Source organism: Schistocerca serialis, chromosome 3 (assembly GCF_023864345.2).
Source record: "Schistocerca serialis cubense isolate TAMUIC-IGC-003099 chromosome 3, iqSchSeri2.2, whole genome shotgun sequence".
NCBI lineage: Eukaryota > Metazoa > Arthropoda > Insecta > Orthoptera > Acrididae > Schistocerca > Schistocerca serialis.
Window position 1 is genome coordinate 332,959,082 of NC_064640.1, and position 22,894 is coordinate 332,981,975.

General features: G+C 34.5%; 2 long non-coding RNA genes across 2 annotated transcripts in view; one reads left to right on the forward strand and one right to left on the reverse strand.

Moving 5' to 3' along the window:
- The window catches only part of LOC126470140 (uncharacterized), a 267,886-nt gene that overhangs the window by 52,234 nt on the left and 192,758 nt on the right, over positions 1-22,894 (reverse strand). The window lies entirely within an intron of this gene.
- LOC126470139 (uncharacterized) overlaps positions 1-22,894 on the forward strand; it is a 245,993-nt gene that overhangs the window by 905 nt on the left and 222,194 nt on the right. The gene's annotated exons all lie outside the window — the stretch shown is intronic.

Sequence of the window (22,894 nt, forward strand, 5' to 3'; positions counted from 1 at the left end):
AACCCTGATACAAAAGGTACAATAAAAAAAATCTACTTTTTAAAATCTAAAATAATATTTCATAAAACAATTACATTACCAATAAACTATAATCTAATATATCAATTCTACCAAATATACTAAGACAAATTTCGACAAAATTATTTTTATTAAATAATTAAACAAACAAAAAATAAATATTAATAAATACATAATCAAGATATCCTGATTTGCACAGAAAAATTTTCAGTTTAAATGAAACACTTTACTAATAAGTTATGTCTTGAAACTCTTCCTAGATACACTTTCCAGTACATCTACTATGATACGAATTATCTCATCTAAATTGAAACTACCTTAAAATAATAAAATAGAATAATCAATAATGAGAGCGATGGGCAATGTGTACACACCTCAGAGCCAATATCAGTTAAATTAAATAAATTAAATTACAATCAATTGCACCTTCATTAACAGTATTTCACCATCAAATCAGTTATAAACAAAAATCTATTGTAACCCACCTCCTCTTAACTATAAGATGCACCTTGACCTGAAATATTTTATAATTATAAATCTTGAGAATTATAACTGTAAAAAGATTCTCTGATAACGGTGAAACGTCCCCTTTGAACAATTCTACAAGACTCTGCTTAAACTGACACACAATATTTTGTTAGCGCAACGCAATCTGACTTTCAAAATTCCCTACAAAAGAATGGCCCTGACTAACATTAAACTATACCTTTCACAAATCACTTACCTCACAAAAATCTTCACTGCTCAAGCTACTGCAATACAGCTAGCGCCACTACTGCCAGCTAAATAAAAGATTTAAACTATGGAAGGCACTAACTACTGACAGGGATAGTTAGCAAATGAAAGATATTAATAGAGAACAAACAATGTATTTACCTTGATATCATCATATATAAATATAGCAGTTCATGACAAATTACAAATCTCCGCCATCTCTCTCCCCACATCCACCACTGCTGGCGGCTCACCTCCAACTGCGCAACGCTACGCGCTGTTCACATCCAGCTGCCGCTGCCCAACACTACAATGGCAGACAGCAATGCAAACTAGCCACAGACTGCATGCAGCACAGCCAGTGATTTTCATATTGAGCGCTACGTAACGTTGCCAATAAGAAAACATAAACAGCCTACTTACATAGAGAAGACATAAACAGCCTACTTACATAGCCCCGAGAAAACATAAACAGCCTACTTACATAGCCCCCATGCTCCCCACAAAAAATTTTTACAAATGGTGTTGGGCACTGGCCAATACAGATTTGACAAAAATTTTTCACAATTACAGTAACAAAGATATAAAATGCACACACTTATTGATACAATGTTGGTCGAAAGCTAAAATTTTCTCACAGTCCATAATGATAGTCCTGATCATTCATCATAATAGTAATTACAGTTTCTCATTAGTAAAAGAAATTGCACATAGAAGTAGTGGATTTCCATACAGTCTTGAAGAAGTAGTGTTGTCCTTCCAACGGAAAGACAGTGCTGACTCTTGACATGCTGACAGGTAATGGGCCACAACATAGCAAACCCACAGCAGAGTCATTCGACGTTTTGAAGAACATTGGTAGGTAGGTCATCACAGAGCAGACCCACTGTAGTCCTGGTAGAGATTACGGTATTGGTGGGCCACCAGAGGTGCAGACCCACTGCAGTCCTTGTAGAAATAATGGTATTGATGGATCATCAAAGATGTAGACCCACTGTAGTCCATGTAGAGATAATGGTATTGGTGGGCCACCAGAGGTGCAGACCCACTGTAGTCCTTGTAGAGATGGCCAGCAGCCATCTGTTGCGATTGTGCAGGTGCACATTCACCATCGAAGAGTCTTGCGGAGAATATAGCAAGTCCATGAACCACTACTTGTGCACTCACAAAGTTTTTGGAATTGTCCTTAGAACCAGCAATGCTGTTATCCAGTCCCTTGCTGAATTACTAACACACGTGCAAACACTAACAGTCCCAACTTCTCACATATTGTCCATATACTATGACCAACAGAAACGTGTGCAGTGAAATGTAACTAACAAGTTAATAATATCATGAACTGGTGACAATTACAATTTTATAACATAAGAATACAATAACAAAGGTACAAAATACATCATTAAAAGCATAACAATACAGATAACATTTGTAGTACAGGCTTTACAAAATAATCGAACTAACATATACATCAGTGGAATTATGACATGAGTACATACATAAAAGATCACAATAACTTTTGAAACATCAACTTCACACATGAGCATTAAACAGAACAGAATTAATAATGTCTAACATCTTTACAACGTAAATAACATATTATTAATGCCAATTATATTCGAGGATAACAGTATTCCTCATCATAGTGAATGTAGCTTAATATTAAAAGAATTCTACAATATAAGTCTTATCAGATAAACCTATAAATACAGGAAAAACATAAATACCCAAGGGTACACAACATATAGCGGAATAATACAAGGAAAGGACAGGGTTTGTTTTACTGCAGTATTTTGCAAACAAAACTTTCTTTACTTCTCGGAGATCTCCCTTCGTTCTTCATTATTTCCAAAAGTCCTATCTATACCTGCTTTCTGTACTTTTCTCGTATAGCCTCTCAGTGCATTTCTTCAAATTCATCGCAACTCATTCTCTTATAGGCTACCCCCTCTTAAGCTAACTTAAATCTACTGAGCTCAGATGCTAAACTAAGGGACGAGGCAATGCAGCATCACATAAAACAATTAATATAAACAGCAATGAAAAAACATGGAAAATCGCAAAGCAAGCTACAGTAAATGTAAATTACCAAGCAATTCAACATTACAACTAATATGAGCCAATGTGCAGCAACAAAAAAATAAATCTGGCTTAGCAGAGTAACACAAATTAAAGTTCAGTAGCACTATGCCTGGCAAACAGCAGCTTATATCTAAACATGACATAGCTCAAGCAGAAAAAATATTACAGTAAAAACAACAATGCAGATAAGGGAAATGTATATTCACATCTTAATGTCTATGTAATTAAAGTGGTGCACCACAAATTATTCTACAAAAGAAATTACCAAGTACTTGAAAAGAAAATTATAGATGCAGTTACTGGTATTAGTCCCATCTTATTGTTCTCTCCATTCCAAGAGCTCCTTTTTCGAAGAATGTGGATCAGAAAATAATTATTTAATAAATCTGTTGACAGAAAGTGTTCACATTAGCAAATGCATTTAATTTTATTTTATGAAACCAATGCTGCAACACAGCTGGAAAACAGATGTCAAATGAAATAAGCAATTACGCAAACCAAAGCATAAAAACATCATTCAATAGCTATGTGGCATTTCGTAAGTCAGTAGCTCTCAATTCTCGTAGAAAGACACTTGTCATTATCAGGTTTGCAGATGTAAGAATATTTCCGAGGATAATGGCCTCCCCTTTTTTTTGTTCTACCTGTGCTGCTGAAAGGCTAATGGCTTTCTTTCGGGCGGCTGTCGCCCAGGTGGGTGTCTGACACAGTGGTGTGCCGACGACGCACGTGCAGGTGGTCACTTAACTTTCTTACGGAAATATTTACAACAGTAGTTTCCGCTACAGTGACAGTCTCATACACAAAATTTCACGGGTCGAGAATTTGCGTTGCAAATGTGTAGAAACAAAATCTTATCAATATAACAGTGTCATCTACCTCAAACGTACTTTAAAAATCATGATCTCATACCAAATACATCATTCAAAGCTCTCATAGTATCACAATGATTCCGAAAAAATATGAACAGTTTACAAAGTACAGACAAAATACAGTTTCATAAGTGTGAAGTAATCCAACTCTGTAATTGCGTAAACATATGTCACTGATGTAATAAAAGAAGTTTATCTCTCAGTTACATGATCAGATAGCTGTGTAATTTGTGTGTTAGAGAAATATGGTACCGATGTGTAAAGTTGTATAAGCAAATACCATATTAGCTAGGGTTCCATGTGGTTGCCACACACATGGTACACAAAGTAAGCGTGTACCCCCCTGAGGATTAATGTAATTATACCCTCAGGTGTTACAGATTACAGCAATGGAATGAAATGTATCACGGAAAACTTTCTTTGTAATTCGAAAAAACCTTTAAAAATAAATGTTTTAAGTACAAAATTAATCACTCAAATACGTGTACTGTAGCGCTAAATGTGCGTCTTGTTGCAACATAATCTGTGTGGAAGTGTCGTAGTTATCGTCCTCTGAAAGCTAAGTTCTGCAGAAGTCAATGTACTTACCTCATAATACACAAAGGTGAAATGCTTTGCGTATAAATGTCTTAGTTATTACGCTTATTGCCGTGATGAAGAAAGTACTGTACTGTAACGTATTGTTGTGCTACGGAAAAGGCAGCCTCATTGTAGCTATACTACAAAAGTTACTTCTAAATCTGTTTTATTTTCCCGAATAAAACAGAAAACTGTTCAGATATAAAACAGAAACACTGCAAAAGCAACATTGTAAATTTTCACTCATTAGTAGCGTCGTGATAAAACCGTGTAGTTGTCACATAAACTAACCACTGTGTCGTCTGGTATCTCACAGAAAGTACTTTCAACCCAGAATGTATTTTCAAGTAAACCAAAATGTTGCATTAAAATCTCATTAGCAGTACTGGTAAATGTTCTAAGTATGTGAGCCTTATAGTCGTTACGTAATCGTGCAACTAACAAGCAAGAATGTACAAATACAACACTGTGTCGTCTGTTCACTATAACAATGCATTCGTAATTTCTGTTTAAAAATGTTCCCTAGGTTCTAGACTGGATATTTCACTTCAAATATTGTTACATGTTAACAGTTTCTAAGTCTGACAATGCATACTAGAAATGTGAAGTTAAGAGTTTTATGGCAAAGACAAGCAGATTATCTCTCAATAAGCGGTTTTACATGTGAAGTGTGGTGCAATCCTTTACTCTTCATAGTACTCAGAGTTTGAACTTGAATGCAATTGTCATGTGGTATACGTTGGTAAAGAATACTGGAATTTTTCTCAAGGTTAGCGTCTATGTTATTTTTCTCTGAGCCACCTGGCGCACGTGGGTGCCTGCGGTGCGAGTCATTGTCTCTTTGTTGCCGCGCGTCGCTACTGGGATTAGGAGGCCTAACTTCCACAAATTCGCCTTGCCGAGAGGGCCCAGCTCTGTTTAAAGCTCGCCAGTTCTGATGGAATTCTGGTCTGTCGTTTTGTCGGTAGTTTACACAGTTTCTTTCGTGTCGGTCATGTGGTGGAGAATTTCTCCCTGAATCGTAACTGCGCGCTGAACTGTTGCGTCTGAAATTATTCTGTCTCCCTTGATAATAATAGTTCTGATTACCATATTGTCGGTTTCTATGGTTATCTCTGTCATATTCATTACTACGGAAATGCGATCTTTCTCTATAACTATTACTCTGCCAATGGTTGTCATATGGGTGGTGTCTGTTTTGGTCACGATTTGGGTTGTAAGAATAGACCTGTCGTGTCCAGTTATTGTTTCTGTCGTCACGGAACTGTGACAGAAGTGACCTGTAGTGATTGTTTTCCTGTTTTCGCATCCCGCGACTGTCTGTGTCAATTTCTAGTTCTTGTAACAGTCCCTGAAAAGCCGCAATGTCTTCTTTACAACGTCCTGCTAAAATGATATGTCGTAAATGTTCAGGCAATTTAAATAAGCAAATGCGTATGAGTTCTGAGGGGCTGTATGGGTTTGAAAGATACTGATTCTTATGCAACATGTCTTCAAAATATTTCATAAGACTGGAAAATTCAGATTGTTTGAAACGTTTCATCATTATGATGCTATGTTTTACTCGGTCTTGTGTGGCTTGAGACCAGTATGCTGAGAGGAAGGCATGGTAAAACTCTCCTTCACTGTGGCAATCGTGAATGACCGATCGCATTCTTACAGTTATTTCATTCTCTAAATAGCCACACATGAATTCTAATCTGTGTTCTAACGACCAGGTGGGAGGAAAACAATGAGAGAATTGATGGAGCCATGCTTGTGGATGAATGTCGTTGCCAGAATTCTTAAATGTTTTGAATTTACGTGTAGTAATGAACAGCTTATAGTCAAAATCATCATGTCGGCAAGTCGCATGTCGGTCATTGTTACATCGTTTCGGCGGTTCCATCTCAAAATTCGGCGTACCTTGCCAACTTCTTTCACAATTTCCGAAGTGTCCTGTGTTATCATTTTGTGGTTGTTCCGTATTTCTATGTCCCTCTTCCCGTGTTGGAGCGCCAGTGTCCTCTGAAATACGTAATTCTTGTATTACCTGTGTCAGCTGATCTTGTACTTCCCGGATTTCTCTTTGGTGTTGTGTATTAATTTGATTCTGATTTTGTTTGAATTTTCTTATTTGTTCATACTCTTCTGTGTCAGTGAAGGCTACGGGTCTTGTGTCATTCAGATCATCATCTACCTTTGTAGATAAGTTAATGACCTGATCCGAAAGTTCGGCTACTTTCTCCGATAGTGTACTTATTTCTTGAGTGTGTTTTTCTGAACCAAGTTTCAGAGTACCTACTGTGTCCTTAAAGTTTTCCTGAGTTTTTGTAAGTTGCGTAACCGAATCGGTAGATGCAACTGAGTCAATTTTAGCTTGCAAGGTCTCATGATTTTCATGAACAATAGTTTGCAGTTCTTTTATGGCTGCTTCGTGATTCTGTAATACATTTTCATGACGCGAAAAAATAGGTTGGAAATGCTCACAAATTTGTGTTTTTACGTCATTACAGACCTTTTGACATTTCGATTCGATGTTATGTAACTCAGTGGTTAAATCTTCACGTGTTTGTTCAAGTGTAGTGTCTAACTTTTGAAGATTTTGTTCCATTGTGTCTAACTTTTTGAGATTTTGTTCCACTGTGTCTAACTTTTTGAGATTTTGTTCCACTGTGTCTAACTTTTTAAGATTTTCTCCCATTTGTCTCTGATTTTGTTCCATTTGTTGCATTAATTGCAATAATAATGTATTAGCGTCTGGAATCTGTTTCTCTACGCTTTTCGGCAGTGCATTTGCACCGGCAACATTCACATTTTGACAAGCAGAAAATGCGTCTTGACCTATTTGAGAAAACGGTGATAACCCAAAACCTGAATCTACAGCATTTGCGAAATTGTGTCCTGTCATTTCGGATTCCTGAGGCGAGCTGTTGCCGACCGATCGATCGATAATGCTTCCCTGTTCACTACCTGTTTCACTGTCTACACCATTGTTTGCAGCCCGCTCCATTTCCCTATACACAATTACCAAATTACTACTTTGAACATCAGTTAATTCATTACTCGGTGGCGCTAACACACTGCTTTCATTTTCACTGTCATTTCTCAGTTTACTTTGGAGCCTAGTATTACGTTTTTCACACGCCATTATTGTCACAATATTTCACACGACAACACAGAAAAGCACAATTTCAAGAGCAAAAATAAGAGAACACATTAACATAACACTGAAAATAATATCTAGTTAATTGCAGCTGCGAAATACTTGGTGGAAATCTACATGCATGCCACAACTGTTTCACTGTACAACAATGAAAGACTGCAACTACAAAGGAGATTTTCTCTACAATTACGTGCTAGCAATAAACAAAATCTACACTAATTACACAAACTACAACAAAAGATCAGAAGATTCCAGTGAGGTATCCTCGGCTAAGGGTCGACATATGAAACGTCCCCTTTTGAAGAATTATACAAGACTGTGCTTAAACTGACACACAATATTTTGTTAGCGCAACGCAATCTGACTTTCAAAATTCCCTACAAAAGAATGGCCCTGACTAACATTAAACTATACCTTTCACAAATCACTTACCTCACAAAAATCTTCGCTGCTCAAGCTACTGCAATACAGCGAGCACCACTACTGCCAGCTAAATAAAAGATTCAAACTACGGAAGGCACTAACTACTGACAGGGATAGTTAGCAAATGAAAGATATTAATAGAGAACAAACAATGTATTTACCTTGATATCATCATATATAAATATAGCAGTTCATGACAAATTACAAATCTCCGCCATCTCTCTCCCCACATCCACCACTGCTGGCAGCTCACCTCCAACTGCGCAACGCTACGCGCTGTTCACATCCAGCTGCCGCTGCCCAACACTACAATGGCAGACAACAATGCAAACTAGCCACAGAGTGCATGCAGCACAGCCAGTGATTTTCATATTGAGCGCTACGTAACGTTGCCAATAAGAAAACATAAACAGCCTACTTACATAGAGAAGACATAAACAGCCTACTTACATAGCCCCGAGAAAACATAAACAGCCTACTTACAACGGAGATATACAAACAAATAAATTAAGTAGAGTAAATCGTGTATTATCAATCACGGGGTACGTCCCTCTGAATGGAATGTGATACCGCCAAATTTAAATTTCACAGATTCATAAAAAGAGTTATAAATAAATTTTAACATTTCACCTTACAAATCTATATTTTAACCCTAAAAATATAAACAACTGTTTTAACCAATAATATTCACTTGTATCAATCGTATAACCGCGGCTGCTGGCACAAATAATGCCAATACTTAATCAATTGCTAAATCCAAAATCACTTGATAATTTAATCAAATTACTGCAAAAAGAACATTTAGTTTAACGAAACTTACATATAATACAAAGAAACAGTGACTAAACAAGCAAGAATAAAACTTTTGGAAACAAGAATAAGAAATTTTAAAATATATAAAATTAAGAAAAAGTAAAAGATTTAAGTATTTAAAGAAAAAAAAGAAAAAATAAACAAAAAGTGACAAAAAAAGAAACTCACCCCTGTATGACCACAACAACTTATCTTTTATATATAAATAAAGATTAATATGGAACATGTATACCAATAAATGTATTATATTCTTTCTTATTTAATCTTTCTTTTCACTAATAATAAAGAATGATTAAATAATATAATAAATATATTTTATACAATAATGTAAATTAATTTAATATATAATTAATATAAAATTCACTTTATATTAAATTAATTCAAAAATTAATTAGTTAAATAATTTCATGAAGAGAAATAAATCTAATTGTATTATTACAATTAATAAAATAATTTACATTAATATAATATTTTATATTTAGTATCTAATTATATTTATTATATCCAATTATAGTAATATTTAATATTAAATTACAGATTATTATATTATTAATAATAACCTATTTTAAGCTAAAAACATAAGTAGCTATTATCCTAGGTAAATAAATGAATTAAAAAGATTGTTTAATAATAATAAGATAACTTTACAGGTATTTAAATTTAATTAAATGTAATATATTAATATAAGTTATATATATATACATATATATATATATATTCAAATCATCCGAATCGAGATAATTAATTATAAATAACCAAAATAATAGATAAACAAATTTTAAAAAAAATTTTTATTTTTATATTAAATATAAATGAAGTGCCTGATTAAAGGGTTACCTTGATAGGGTAAATCAAGTAAATAAAAATTATCTCCATTAAAAATTACATAAGACAGAATTAAACTACCTCCTTTAATATCAAAAACCAACATGCATCATACACCTTAATGTAGAAAGGTAAGCTAAACAAGCTAATGGGTTCATACCCCATTTATAGAGGTATCAATCCTCTCCTTTTTAATCACCAACAACTCTAGAAAGCTTCTCTTCCTACCAACATTAATGATAGGAACGATCCTGTCGATTTCATCATACTCCTGATTCGGAGTTTGAATAGGAATTGAGATCAACTTACTTTCATTTATTCTACTCCTAACAAGACATAAACATATAATAATAAATGAGTCATCAATTAAATATTTTATTGTCCAAGCAATAGCATCGACAATACTATTATTTTCAATTTTGCTGATTCAAATAAAGTATCCAATAGGGTGAGAAACATAATTTATTCCCTCAATAATAAATAGATCTAGATTATTATTGAAAATTGGGGCTGCAGAAGTAATAGGACCTTCGAGATGAAATAACTGTTTAACACTAATAACATGACAAAAAATTGCCTCAATAATGGAATTATCTTATTGTATTCAACTAAGAACTTTCATTTGAGCAATTATCATTCTAAGAAATATTATTGGGGCAATTGGTGGCTTAAATCAAACATCTCTACGCCAACTTCTAGCATATTCCTCAATTAGACATTTAGGGTGAATAATTAGATCCCTAACAGTCAGAGAGAACGTCTGAGAACTATATTTTATTATTTACTCACTATTAAGATTAATTATGGTCTTATTATTTAAGCAAATAAATCTATTTTTTTTAAACCAAATTTATTCAGCCAGAAATATAAAAACTGAAATTAAATTCATAATATTTCTATCTCTACTATCCCTAGGTGGATTACCCCCATTCCTTGGATTTCTACCAAAATAAATTGCAATACAGTCATTAATAGAAAATAACATAACAACTATTATAACCATTATGGTTGTATTAACCACAATTACACTTTATTATTATATACATATTAGATTCTCAGCCCTAATCATATCATATACAGAAAATTCATGATCTATAAAAATAAAGTCTCAAAAATCAAGAATTATTCTTCCTATAACAGTTATAATTTCAACAATAGGATTATCCTTAACATCAACCTTAATCTCATTATACTAAGGACTTAAGTTAATTAAACTGATAACCTTCAAAGTTATAACTAAGAGAATAATCATTTAGGCCTTAGTAAAATTTTACACCTCTAGAATTGCAGTCTAGAATCATAATTGAATGTAAGACCTAAAACATGGTAAGAGAGAAACATCTCATAAGTAGATTTACAGTCTACCACCTAAAATTCAGCCATCGTACCACAAAAATGATTATTCTCAACAAACCATAAGGATATTGGTACTTTATACTTCTTATTCGGAGCATGAGCAGGAATAGTAGGAACATCAATAAGAATACTTATTCGTGCTGAACTTGGTCAACCAGGATCTGTAATTGGAGATAACCAGATTTATAATGTTAATATTACAGCCCACGCATTTTGAAACTTCCCCTTTGAACAATTTATATATGACTGTGCTTAAACTGACACACAATATTTAGTTAGCGCAACGCAATCTGACCTTCAAAATTCCCTACCAAAGAATGGCCCTGACTAACATTAAACTATACCTTTCACAAATCACTTACCTCACAAAAATCTTCGCTGCTCAAGCCACTGCAATACAGCGAGCGCCGCTACTGCCAGCTAAATAAAAGATTCAAACTATGGAAGGCACTAACTACTGATAGGGATAGTTAGCAAATGAAAGATATTAATAGAGAACAAACAATGTATTTACCTTGATATCATCATATATAAATATAGCAGTTCATGACAAATTACAAAACTCCGCCATCTCACTCCCCACATCCACCACTGCTGGCGGCTCACCTCCAACTGCGCAACGCTACGCGCTGTTCACAGCCAGCTGCCTAACACTACAATGGCGAGTATTACAACAATGCAAAGCAGCCACAGACTGCACACAGCACAGCCAGTGATTTTCATATTGAGCGCTACGTAACATTGCCAATAAGAAAACATAAACAGCCTACTTACATAGACCACCACTTGTGCACTCACAAAGTTTTTGGAATTGTCCTTAGATCCAGCAATGCTGTTATCCAGTCCCTTGCTGAATCATTAACACACGTGCAAACACGAACAGTCCCTACTTCTCACATATTGTCCATATACTATGACCAACAGAAACGTGTGCAGTGAAATGTAACTTAATTTGAAGAACTGGTAACAATTACAATTTTATAACATGAGAATACAATTACAAAGGTACAAAATACATCATTAAAGAACATAACAATACAGACAACATTTGTAGTAAAACAGGCGTTACAAAAGAATAGAAATAGACATATACGTCAGTGTTACAGGAATTATGACATGAGTACATACATAGAAGATCAGAATAATTATTGAAACATCAACTTCACACATGAGCATTTAAACAGAATGAATAATGTCTAACATCTTTACAAAGTAAATAACATATTATTAATGCCAATTATATTTGAGGATAACAGTATTCCTCATCATAGTGAATGTAGCTTAATATTAAAAGAGAAAAAAATTCTGTGAAACTACACAGAGACAGGAAGAAAACAAATACACAAGGGTACACAAACACATAGTGGGATAACACCAATAGCAAAGGACAGGGTTCGTTTTCAGTGTAACATTTGGTACTGCAGTCCATCCCAAAACTTCATTCTATAGATCTTTCGTCTTATTTCAACCTTTGCTTCCACCAAAAAAATCTTATCCAAGCATGCTTTCTGTATTCTGTTCATTTTTGTTTCAAAATAATTATTTCTGATTGTACAATACTCATTTGGGCCCAAATCCTCTTTATATAACTTCGCAATGCATTCTTTACCTATTCTCCATAGTCAGTTTCTCATATAGTCTACCCCCTCTTAAGCTAACTTAAATCTACAGAGCTCAGATGCTAAACTAAGGGACGAGGCAATGCAGCAGCACGTAAAACAATTATTATAAACAGCAATGAAAAAAATGGAAAATTGCAAAGCAAGCTACAGTATTAATTAGCAAAAGTCAAATTCAATAACACTATGCCTGGCAAACAGCAGCAACTTATACCTAAACATGACATAGCGCAAGCAGAAAAAATATTACACTAAAATGGCCATGTCTAATACCTATGTCACATCTTAACATTAGAGTGATGCATCACAATTTATTCTACAAAAGAAATTACCAAGTACTTGAAAAGAAAATTATAGATGCAGTCACTGGTATTAGTCCCTTCTTATTGTTCTCTCCATTCCAAGAGCTCCTTTTTCGAAGAATGTGGATCAGAAAATAATTATGTAATAAATCTGTTGACAGAAAGTGTTCACATTAGCAAATGCATTTAATTTTATTTTATGAAACCAATGCTGCAACACAGCTGGAAGGCAGATGTCAAATGAAATAAGCAATTACGCAAACCAAAGCATAAAAACATCATTCCATAGCTATGTGGCATTTCATAAGTTAGTAGCTCTCAACTCTCGTAGAAAGACACTTGTCATTATAATGGCCTCCCCTTTTTTTTTTTTTCTACCTGTGCCGCTGAAGGCTAATGGCTTTTTTTCGGGCGGCTGTCGCCCAGGTGGGTGCCCGCGACGCATTACGTGCAGGTGGTCACTTAACTTTCTTACGGAAATATTTACGACAGCAGTTTCCGCTACAGTGACAGTCTCACGTAAAAACATTTCACAGGTCAAGAATTTGCGTTACAAATCTGTAGAAACAAAATGCAATTGATATAACAGTGTCCAAAAAATTTTCGTCTGCATTGTGATACATTCACGCATATACACACACATTTCATAACTCTTAAAGTACGTTTCTTGGTTTCCAACATCCTTTTCATAAATCAGAGTCCCTAAACACTACTCATTATTCCTTACCTTATTACACATATATGTATTCATCGACACTTCTTCAATATTTCATCATAAGAAATACATAGCATAATAAACATTCCTCAACAACATAATACACATCGTCGTCGTAATAATAACATCATAACACTTCAGTCAAATCTCAAAATCGTCGTAGCTTCCTCCAATAATTTCAAAACCTAAAAAATTCTCTGCTCATATCAATAGTGTCATCTGCCTGAAACGTACTTTAAAAATCATGACCCCATACGAAATACGTCATTCAAAGCTCTCATAGTATCACAATGATTCCGAAAAATATGAGCGTTTCTCAAAGTACAGACAAAATACAGTTTCATAAGTGTGAAGTTACCCAACTGTGTAATTACGTAAACATCTGTCACTGATATAGTAAAATAAATGTTTGTCTCTGTCAGTTAAATGATCAGATAGCTGTGTAAATTGTGTGTTAGAGAAATATGGTACCAATGTGTAAAGTTGTATAAGCAAATACCATATTAGCTAGGGTTCCTTGTGCTTGCCAAACACATGGTACACAAAGTAGGCGTGTACCCCCCTGAGGATTAATGTAATTATACCCTCAGGTGTTACAGATTACAGCAATGCAATGAAATGTATCACGGAAAACTTTCTTTGTAATTCAAAAATCTTTAAAAATAAATGTTTTAAGTACAAAATTAATCACTCAAATACGTGTACTGTAGCGCTAAATGTGCGTCTTGTTGCAACATAATCTGTGTGGAAGTGTCGTAGTTATTGTCCTCCGAAAGCTAAGTTCTGCATAAGTCAATGTACTTACCTCATAATACACAAAAGTGAAATGCTTTGCGTATAGATATCGTAGTTATTACGCTTATTGTTGTAATGAAGAAAGTACTGTACAGTAACGTATTGTTATGCCACGAAAAAGGCTGTCTCATTGTTGCTATACCACAAAAGTTACTACTAAAACATGTTTTTCTTCCTAGAAGAATTCAGAAAACTGTGCAGATATAAAACAGATACACTGCAAAAGCAACATTGTGAATTGTCACTCATTAGTAGCGTCGTGATAACATCGTGTAGCTGTCACATAAACTAACCACTGTGTCCTCTGGTATCTCACAGAAAGTACTTTAAACCCAGAATGTATTTTCAAGTAAACCAAAAGTTGCATTAAAATCTCATTAGCAGTACCAGTATGTGTACTAAGTACGTAAGCCTGATAGTCGTTACGTAATCGTGCAACTAACAAGCAAGAATGTACAATTAACAACACTGTGTCGTCTGTTCATTATAACAATGCATTCGTAATTTCTGTTTAAATAAGTTCTCTTGGTTCTTGACTGGATATTTAACTTCAAACATTGTTGCATTTTAACAGTTTCTTAAGTCTGACAAAGCATACTAGAAATGTGAAGTGAAAAGCTTTATGGCAAAGACAAAGTTAAAAAGTAGATTATCTTTCAATAAACGGTTTTACATGTGAAATGTGGTGTAAACCTTTACTCTTCCTAGTACGAAGAGTTTCAACTTCAACGCAATTATCATGTGGTATACGTCGGTAAAGAATGCTAAAATTTTTCTCAAGGCTAGCGTATTACGTTATTTTTCTCGGAGCCAGCGGGCGCACGCGGCTGCCTGCTGTGCGAGTCATTGTCTGTCTCTTTGTTGGCGGGCGCCGTTATTGGGATTAGGAGACCTAACTTCTACAAATTCACTCTGATGAGAAGGCCCTGCCCTGTTTAAATCCCGCCAGTTCTGAGGCAATTCAGGTCTGTCGTTACGATCACATCGTCTGTCGTCATGTCGGTAGTTCCTGTAGTTCCTTTCTTGTCGGTTAAGTGGTGGAGAATTTCTCCCTGAATCGTAACTGCGCGTTGGACCGTTGCGTCTAAAGTTATTCTGTCTCCCTTGATAATAATTATTTTGGTTCCCAAATTGTTTGTTTCTATGGTTATCTCTGTCATATTCATAATTACGAAAGTGCGATCTTTCTCTGTAACTATTACTCTGCCAGTGGTTGTCATACGGGTGGTGTCTGTTTTGGTCACGATTTACGTTGTGAGAATAGCCTTGTCGCGCCCAGTTATTATTTCTGTCGTCACGGAATTGTGACGGATGTGACCTGTAATTGTTGTGTCCTTGTTTTCGCGTTCCGCGATTATCAGTGTCAATTTCTAGTTCTTGTAACTGTCCCTGAAATGCTTCAATGTCGTCTTTGCAACGTCCTGCTAAAATAATATGTCGTAAATGTTCAGGCAGTTTGATTAAGCAAATGCGGATGAGTTCTGAGGGGCTGTATGGGTTTGACAGGTACTGATTCTTGTGCAACATGTCTTCAAAATATTTCACAAGACTGGAGAATTCAGATTGTTCGAAATGTTTCATCATTATGATGCCATGTTTTACGCGGTCTTGTGTGGCTTGAGACCAATATGCTGAGAGGAAGGCATGGTAAAATTCTCCTTCACTGTGGCAATCGTGAATGACCGATCGCATTCTTACAGCTGGTTCATTCTCTAAGTAGCCACACATAAATTCTAATCTGTGCTCCAATGACCAGTTGGGAGGAAAACAATGAGAGAATTCATGGAGCCATGCTTGTGGATGAATGTCGTTGCCAGAATTCTTAAATGTTTTGAATTTACGTTTAGTAATGAACAGCTTATAGCCAAAATCATCATGTTGTCGAGTCGCATATCGGTCATTGTTAGGTCGTGTCGGCCGTTCCATCTCAAAATTCGGTGCACATTGCCAATTTCTTTCATAACTTCCGAAATGCCCTGTGTTATTATTTTGTGGCTGTTCCGTATTTCTGTGTCCCTCTTCCCGTATTGGGGCGCGAGTATCCTCTGAAATACGTAATTCTTGTATTAACTGTGTCACCTGATCTTGTACTTCCCGGATTTCTCTTTGGTGTTGCGTATTAATCTGATTCTGATTTTGTTTGAATTTCCTAATTTGTTCGCACTCTTCAGTGTCAGTGAAGGCTACAGGTCTTGTGTCATTCACATCATCATCTACCTTTGTAGATAAGTTAGTGAACTGATCTGAAAGTTCAGCTATTTTATCCGATAGTGAAATTATTTCCTCTGTATGTTTTTCTGAACCAAGTTTCAGAGTATCTACTGTGTCCTTTAAGTTTTCCTGAGTTTTTGCAAGTTGCGTAACTGAATCGGTAGATGCAACTGAATCAATTTTAGCTTGCAAGGTATCGTGATTTTCATGAACAATGGTTTGCAGTTCTTTTATGGCTGCTTCGTGATTCTGTAATACATTTTCATGCCGCGAAAAAATAGGTTGAAAATGCTCACAAATTTGTGTTTTTACGTCATTACAGACTTTTTGACATTTCGATTCAATGTTATGTAACTCAGTAGTTAAATCTTCACGTGTTTGTTCAAGCATGGTGTGAAGATTTTGTTTCATTGCGTCTAACTGTTGCTGTGTTTGTCTCTGGTGTTGTTCCATTGTGTCTAACTGTTGCTGTGTTTGTCTCTGGTGTTGTTCCATTGTGTCTAACTTTTTAAGATTTTGTCCCATTTGTCTCTGATTTTGTTCCATTTGTTGCATTCATTGCAATAATAATGTATTAGTGTCTGGAATCTGTTTCTCTACGCTTTTCGGCAGTGCATTTGCACCGGCAACATTCACATTTTGACAAGCAGAAAATGTGTCTTGACTTATTTGAGAAAACGGTGATGACCCAAAACCTGAATCTACAGTATTTGCGATATTGTGTTCTGTCATTCGCGATTCCTGAGGCGAGCTGTTGCCGACCAATCGATCGATAACGCTTCCCTGTTCACTACCTGTTTCACTGTCTACACCATTGTTTGCCGCCCGCTCCATTTCCCTATGCGCAATTACCAAATTACTACTTTGAACATTAGTTAATTCATTACTCTGCGGCGCTAACACACTGCCTTCGTCTTCACTGTCATTTCTCAGTTTACTTTGGAGCCTAGTATTACGTTTTTCACACGCCATTATTGTCACAGTATTTCACACGACAACACAGAAAAACACAATTTGAAGATCAAAAATAAGAGAACACATTAACATAGCACTGAAAATAATATCTAGTTAATTGCAGCTGCGAAATACTTGGTGCAAATCTACATGCATGCCACAACTGTTTTACTGTACAACAATGAAAGTCTGCAACTACAAAGGAGATTCTCTCTACAATTACGCGCTAGCAGTAAACAACATCTACACTAATTACACAAACTACAAGAAAAATCAGAAGATTCCAGTGAGGTATCCTAGGCTAAGGGTCGACATATGAAACGTCCCCTTTGAACAATTTATATATGACTGTGCTTAAACTGACACACAATATTTTGTTAGCGCAACGCAATCTGACCTTCAAAATTCCCTACCAAAGAATGGCCCTGACTAACATTAAACTATACCTTTCACAAATCACTTACCTCACAAAAATCTTCGCTGCTGAAGCTACTGCAATACAGCGAGCGCCACTACTGCCAGCTAAATAAAAGATTCAAACTATGGAAGGCACTAACTACTGATAAGGATAGTTAGCAAATGAAAGATATTAATAGAGAACAAACAATGTATTTACCTTGATATCATCATATATAAATATAGCAGTTCATGACAAATTACAAAACTCCGCCATCTCTCTCCCCACATCCACCACTGCTGGCGGCTCACCTCCAACTGCGCAACGCTTCGCGCTGTTCACAGCCAGCTGACTAACACTACAATGGCGAGTATTACAACAATGCAAAGCAGCCACAGACTGCACACAGCACAGCCAGTGATTTTCATATTGAGCGCTACATAACATTGCCAATAAGAAAACATAAACAGCCTACTTACATAGAGAAAACATAAACAGCCTACTTACAATTTCTAATAATTTTTTTATAGTATTACCTATTATAATTGGTGGATTTGGTAATTGACTCGTACCATTAATAATTGGTGACGAGATATAGCATTCCCACGAATAAATAATATAAGTTATTGATTACTACCACCTTCATTAACCCCTCTTCTTACATCTTATATGGTAGATAACGGTGCTGGTACGGGATGGACAGTTTACCCCCCTCTTGCAGGAGCTATCGCACACGGGGGTGCTTCTGTTGACCTAGCTATTTTTTCACTCCACTTAGCAGGTGTATCATCTATTCTTGGTGCAGTAAACTTCATTACAACAGCAATTAATATACGATCAGAAAGTATAACTCTAGATCAAACACCTTTATTTGTATGATCTGTAGCTATTACAGCCCTTCTTCTACTTCTTTCACTTCCAGTATTAGCGGGGGCTATTACTATACTATTAACAGACCGAAATTTAAATACATCATTCTTTGACCCTGCAGGAGGAGGTGACCCAACTCTATATCAACACCTATTTTGATTCTTTGGACACCCAGAAGTTTACATTTTAATTCTACCATGATTTGGGATTATCACTCACATTGTATGTCAAGAAAGAGGAAAAATTGAATCATTTGGAACATTAGGTATATTTTATGCTATATTATCAATTGGGCTAATAGGATTTATTGTATGAGCACATCACATATTCACAGTAGGAATAGATGTTGACACACGAGCATACTTTACATCAGCCACAATAATTATTGCTGTACCTACAGAAATTAAGGTATTCCGATGATTAGCTACACTATATGGAACTAAATTCCAATTTAATCCACCATTATTATGAGCTGTAGGATTTATTTTTCTATTCACAATTGGTGGACTAACAGGATTAGTATTAGCAAATTGATCACTTGACATTGTATTACATGATACATTCTATGTAGTAGCCCACTTCCATTATGTATTATCTATAGGAGCAGTATTTGCAATTATAGGAGGTGTAATCCCATGATTCCCACGATTTAAAGGATTAACTATAAATAATACATGATTAAAAATCCAATTTACAATTATATTTATTTGAGTAAACTAAACATTCTTCCATCAACACTTCTTAGTGCTAGGAGGAATACCACGACGATATTCAGACTATCCACATGCATATACATCATGAAATGTAGTGTCCAGAATTGGATCTACCATTTCTATTGTAGGAATCATTATATTCGTTGTAATTATATGAGAAAGAATTGTTACAAACCGAGCAATCATATTTAGAGCTAACATAAGAAGCTCAAGAGAATGACTACAAAATAACCCGCATGCAGAACATAGTTACTCAGAACTACCACTAATTTCTAGATTCTAATATGGAAGATTAGTGCAGTAGATTTAAGCTCTACAAATAAAGGTTTGACCTTTTATTAGAAAAATTCATTAACGGCAACATGATCAAATTTATCCCTTGAAGATGGAGCTTCACCATTAATGGAGCAACTATCATCCTTCCATGATCATACTATGGTCATACTATTATTAATCACAGTAATTGTAGATTATGCCCTAAGTTATATACTATTTATTGCCTATACAAACCGAAACATACTTCACGGACATTTAATTGAAACAATCTGAACAGCATTACCAGCAATTATGCTAATTTTTATTGCACTTCCATCATAACGACTACTATATTTACTTGATGATTCAGTAGATGCAATAATCACAATTAAAACCATTGGACGACAATGATACTGAAAAAGACCTAGAAAACGACGGATTCCGACTTCTAGATGTAGATAACCGAACAATTCTACCAATAAGTACGGAAGTATGAGTATTAACAAGAGCATCAGACATTCTACACTCATGAACAGTACCTGCGTTAGGGGTTAAAATCGACGCAACGCCAGGTCGACTAAACCAAGGAACATTTACAATAAACCGATCTGGACTGTTCTTTGGAAAATGCTCAGAAATCTGTGGAGCAAACCACAGATTCATACCAATTGTAATTGAAAGAACTTCAGTAAACTTATTTATCATGTGATTATCTAAGCTAACTAAATTATTATTCCATTATTAGTTTATCTCATGTGTCTGCAACATGAACATTAATTAAGAAGTATGTAAAGTAGATAATTGTAAGGTTTAACCTGTTATAATATAAGGTTCTTCAACAGGTCGTTTACCAATTCATGTTAATAAGCATACAACAACTACTATAATTCAGAATAAAATCTGATTATTAAGATAGAATTGAATACCTTGGAATGGTGTTTTATTATAAAATGGTAAAATTATTAAGATTCTAATTGATAAGAATAATGCAATAACACCTCCTAGCTTATTAGGGATTGATCGTAGAATTGCATATGCAAATAAGAAATATCATTCTGGTTGAATATGAACGGGTGATACTAATGGATTAGCAGGTACAAAATTATCTGCATCCCCTAGGAGGTAAGGATTAATCAAGCACAATATAATTAATAATGATGTTATTAATACAAATGTAATAGAATCCTTGAAACTAAAGTATGGGTGAAATGGAATTTTTTCAAAATCTCCATTTAGGCCTAAGGAGTTATTAGACCCTGTTAGGTGCAGAAAGTATAAATGAATTGCTGCTATTGCAGCAATAATAAATGGAATGTAAAGAATCGATTTAATATTGCGTTATCAACAGCAAACCCTCCCCACACTCACTGAACTAAATCAGTTCCTAAATATGGAATTGCTGATAATAAATTAGTAATTACTGTCGCACCTCAAAATTTTATTTGACCTCAAGGTAAAACGTATCCTATAAATGCAGTTCTTATAACTAAGAATGTAATTACTGTACCAATTATTCAGGTGTGTGTGTATATGTAAGATCCGTAGTAAATTCCTCGTCCTACATGTAAATAAATACAAATAACAAATATAGAACCTCCGATTGCATGTACGGTTCGAATAATTCCACCATTATTTACGTCTCGGCAGATGTGAACTTCACTACTAAATGCTATTTCAATATTTGATGTATAATGTACAGTTAAAAATAGTTCAGTTACAATTTGAATTACCAAACATAACCCTAGTAGGGACCCAAAATTTCATCAAAATGAAATAATTGTTGGTGTGGGTAAATCAACTAAAGAGTTATTAATGATTTTAATTAATGGATGTCTTAATCATAAGGGTTTATTCATAAGTAAATTATCATATTTTATGAATAGGCCCATTGTTAATATTAGTGATTTTAACAACTGCTAATAGTGCTAAAAATAAATAAATTATTATTAATATTGTGATAATGAATGTTGGCCTATTATATAGTATTTCTAAAGATACTGTTATTTTTTGATAACTGATTAAATTATCAAAATTTATAGTTTCAGTATTCTTGAAAAAGTCTATAAATATTGTTATATCTAAAATAATTAATGTTGATATTTTTAATACTCATATTGTTAAGGTAATAATTATCATAATTGATTTAGGTTCAAATATTTCGTTTGATGCAATTCTCGTAATATAATTAAATAGAACTAATATACCACCAAGAAACGTTAAAAATAAAATATATGGTAATCAATATCTTTCCATTATTGATCCTGTTATTAGTCCAACTAGAAAAGTTTGTAGGATAATGAAAAGCATTATTGATATTGGGTGTCTTAATTTAATAAAATTAATATTTATTACGTTTGATAGTGATATTATTATTATTTTGATCATTTGAGGGGTTAGTTTATTAAAAATATCGGTTTTGGGGACCGATGATGAAAGCTTTTTCACCTCTGAAGTTTTAATAGTGGGGGCTGGACATATTTCCGGTTCACAAGACCGGAGTTTTTTAAACAATTAAAACTAATGTTTACACTCTCTGTCTTTACTTCTTTATTGGTTTATTTTGCTGGTGTTTATGTTTTTTTCTTCTAAACGTAAGCATTTATCAATGGTTCTTTTGAGATTAGAATATATTGTTCTTTATTTATATTAGTTATTGTTTTTCTTATTGAGTTTGATTGCGATTAATTTTTTCCTGTTATGTTTTTGGTTTTTCCTGTTTGCGAAGGTGCTCTAGGTCTTGCTGGTGTTTTATTAAAGTTAGGTGGTTATGGTATTTTTCGTGTTATGAAGGTTATTTCTTATTGGGGTTTAAAGTTTAATTATTTTTGATTGTCTTTGGGGTTATCTGGTGGGGTTATTGTTAGATTTATTTGTTTTCGTCAGGTTGATTTAAAGTCTTTAATTGCATATTCTTCTGTTGCTCATATAAGAATGGTTATTGGAGGAGTGATGACTATGAATTGATGAGGTTGTATAGGTTCTCTTTCTTTAATGGTTGGTCATGGTTTATGTTCTTCTGGTTTATTTTGTTTATCTAATATTATTTATGAACGTTTAGGTAGATGAAGACTATTAATTAACAAGGGTATAATTAATTTGATATCAAGAATTGCTTTATGATGATTCCTTTTGAGATCATCTTATATAGCTGCTCCTCCTTCTTTAACTTTTGTAGGTGAACTTAGATGATTAACTAGAATTATTTCTTGATCTACTTTAGAATTTTTGCTTTAATTTTT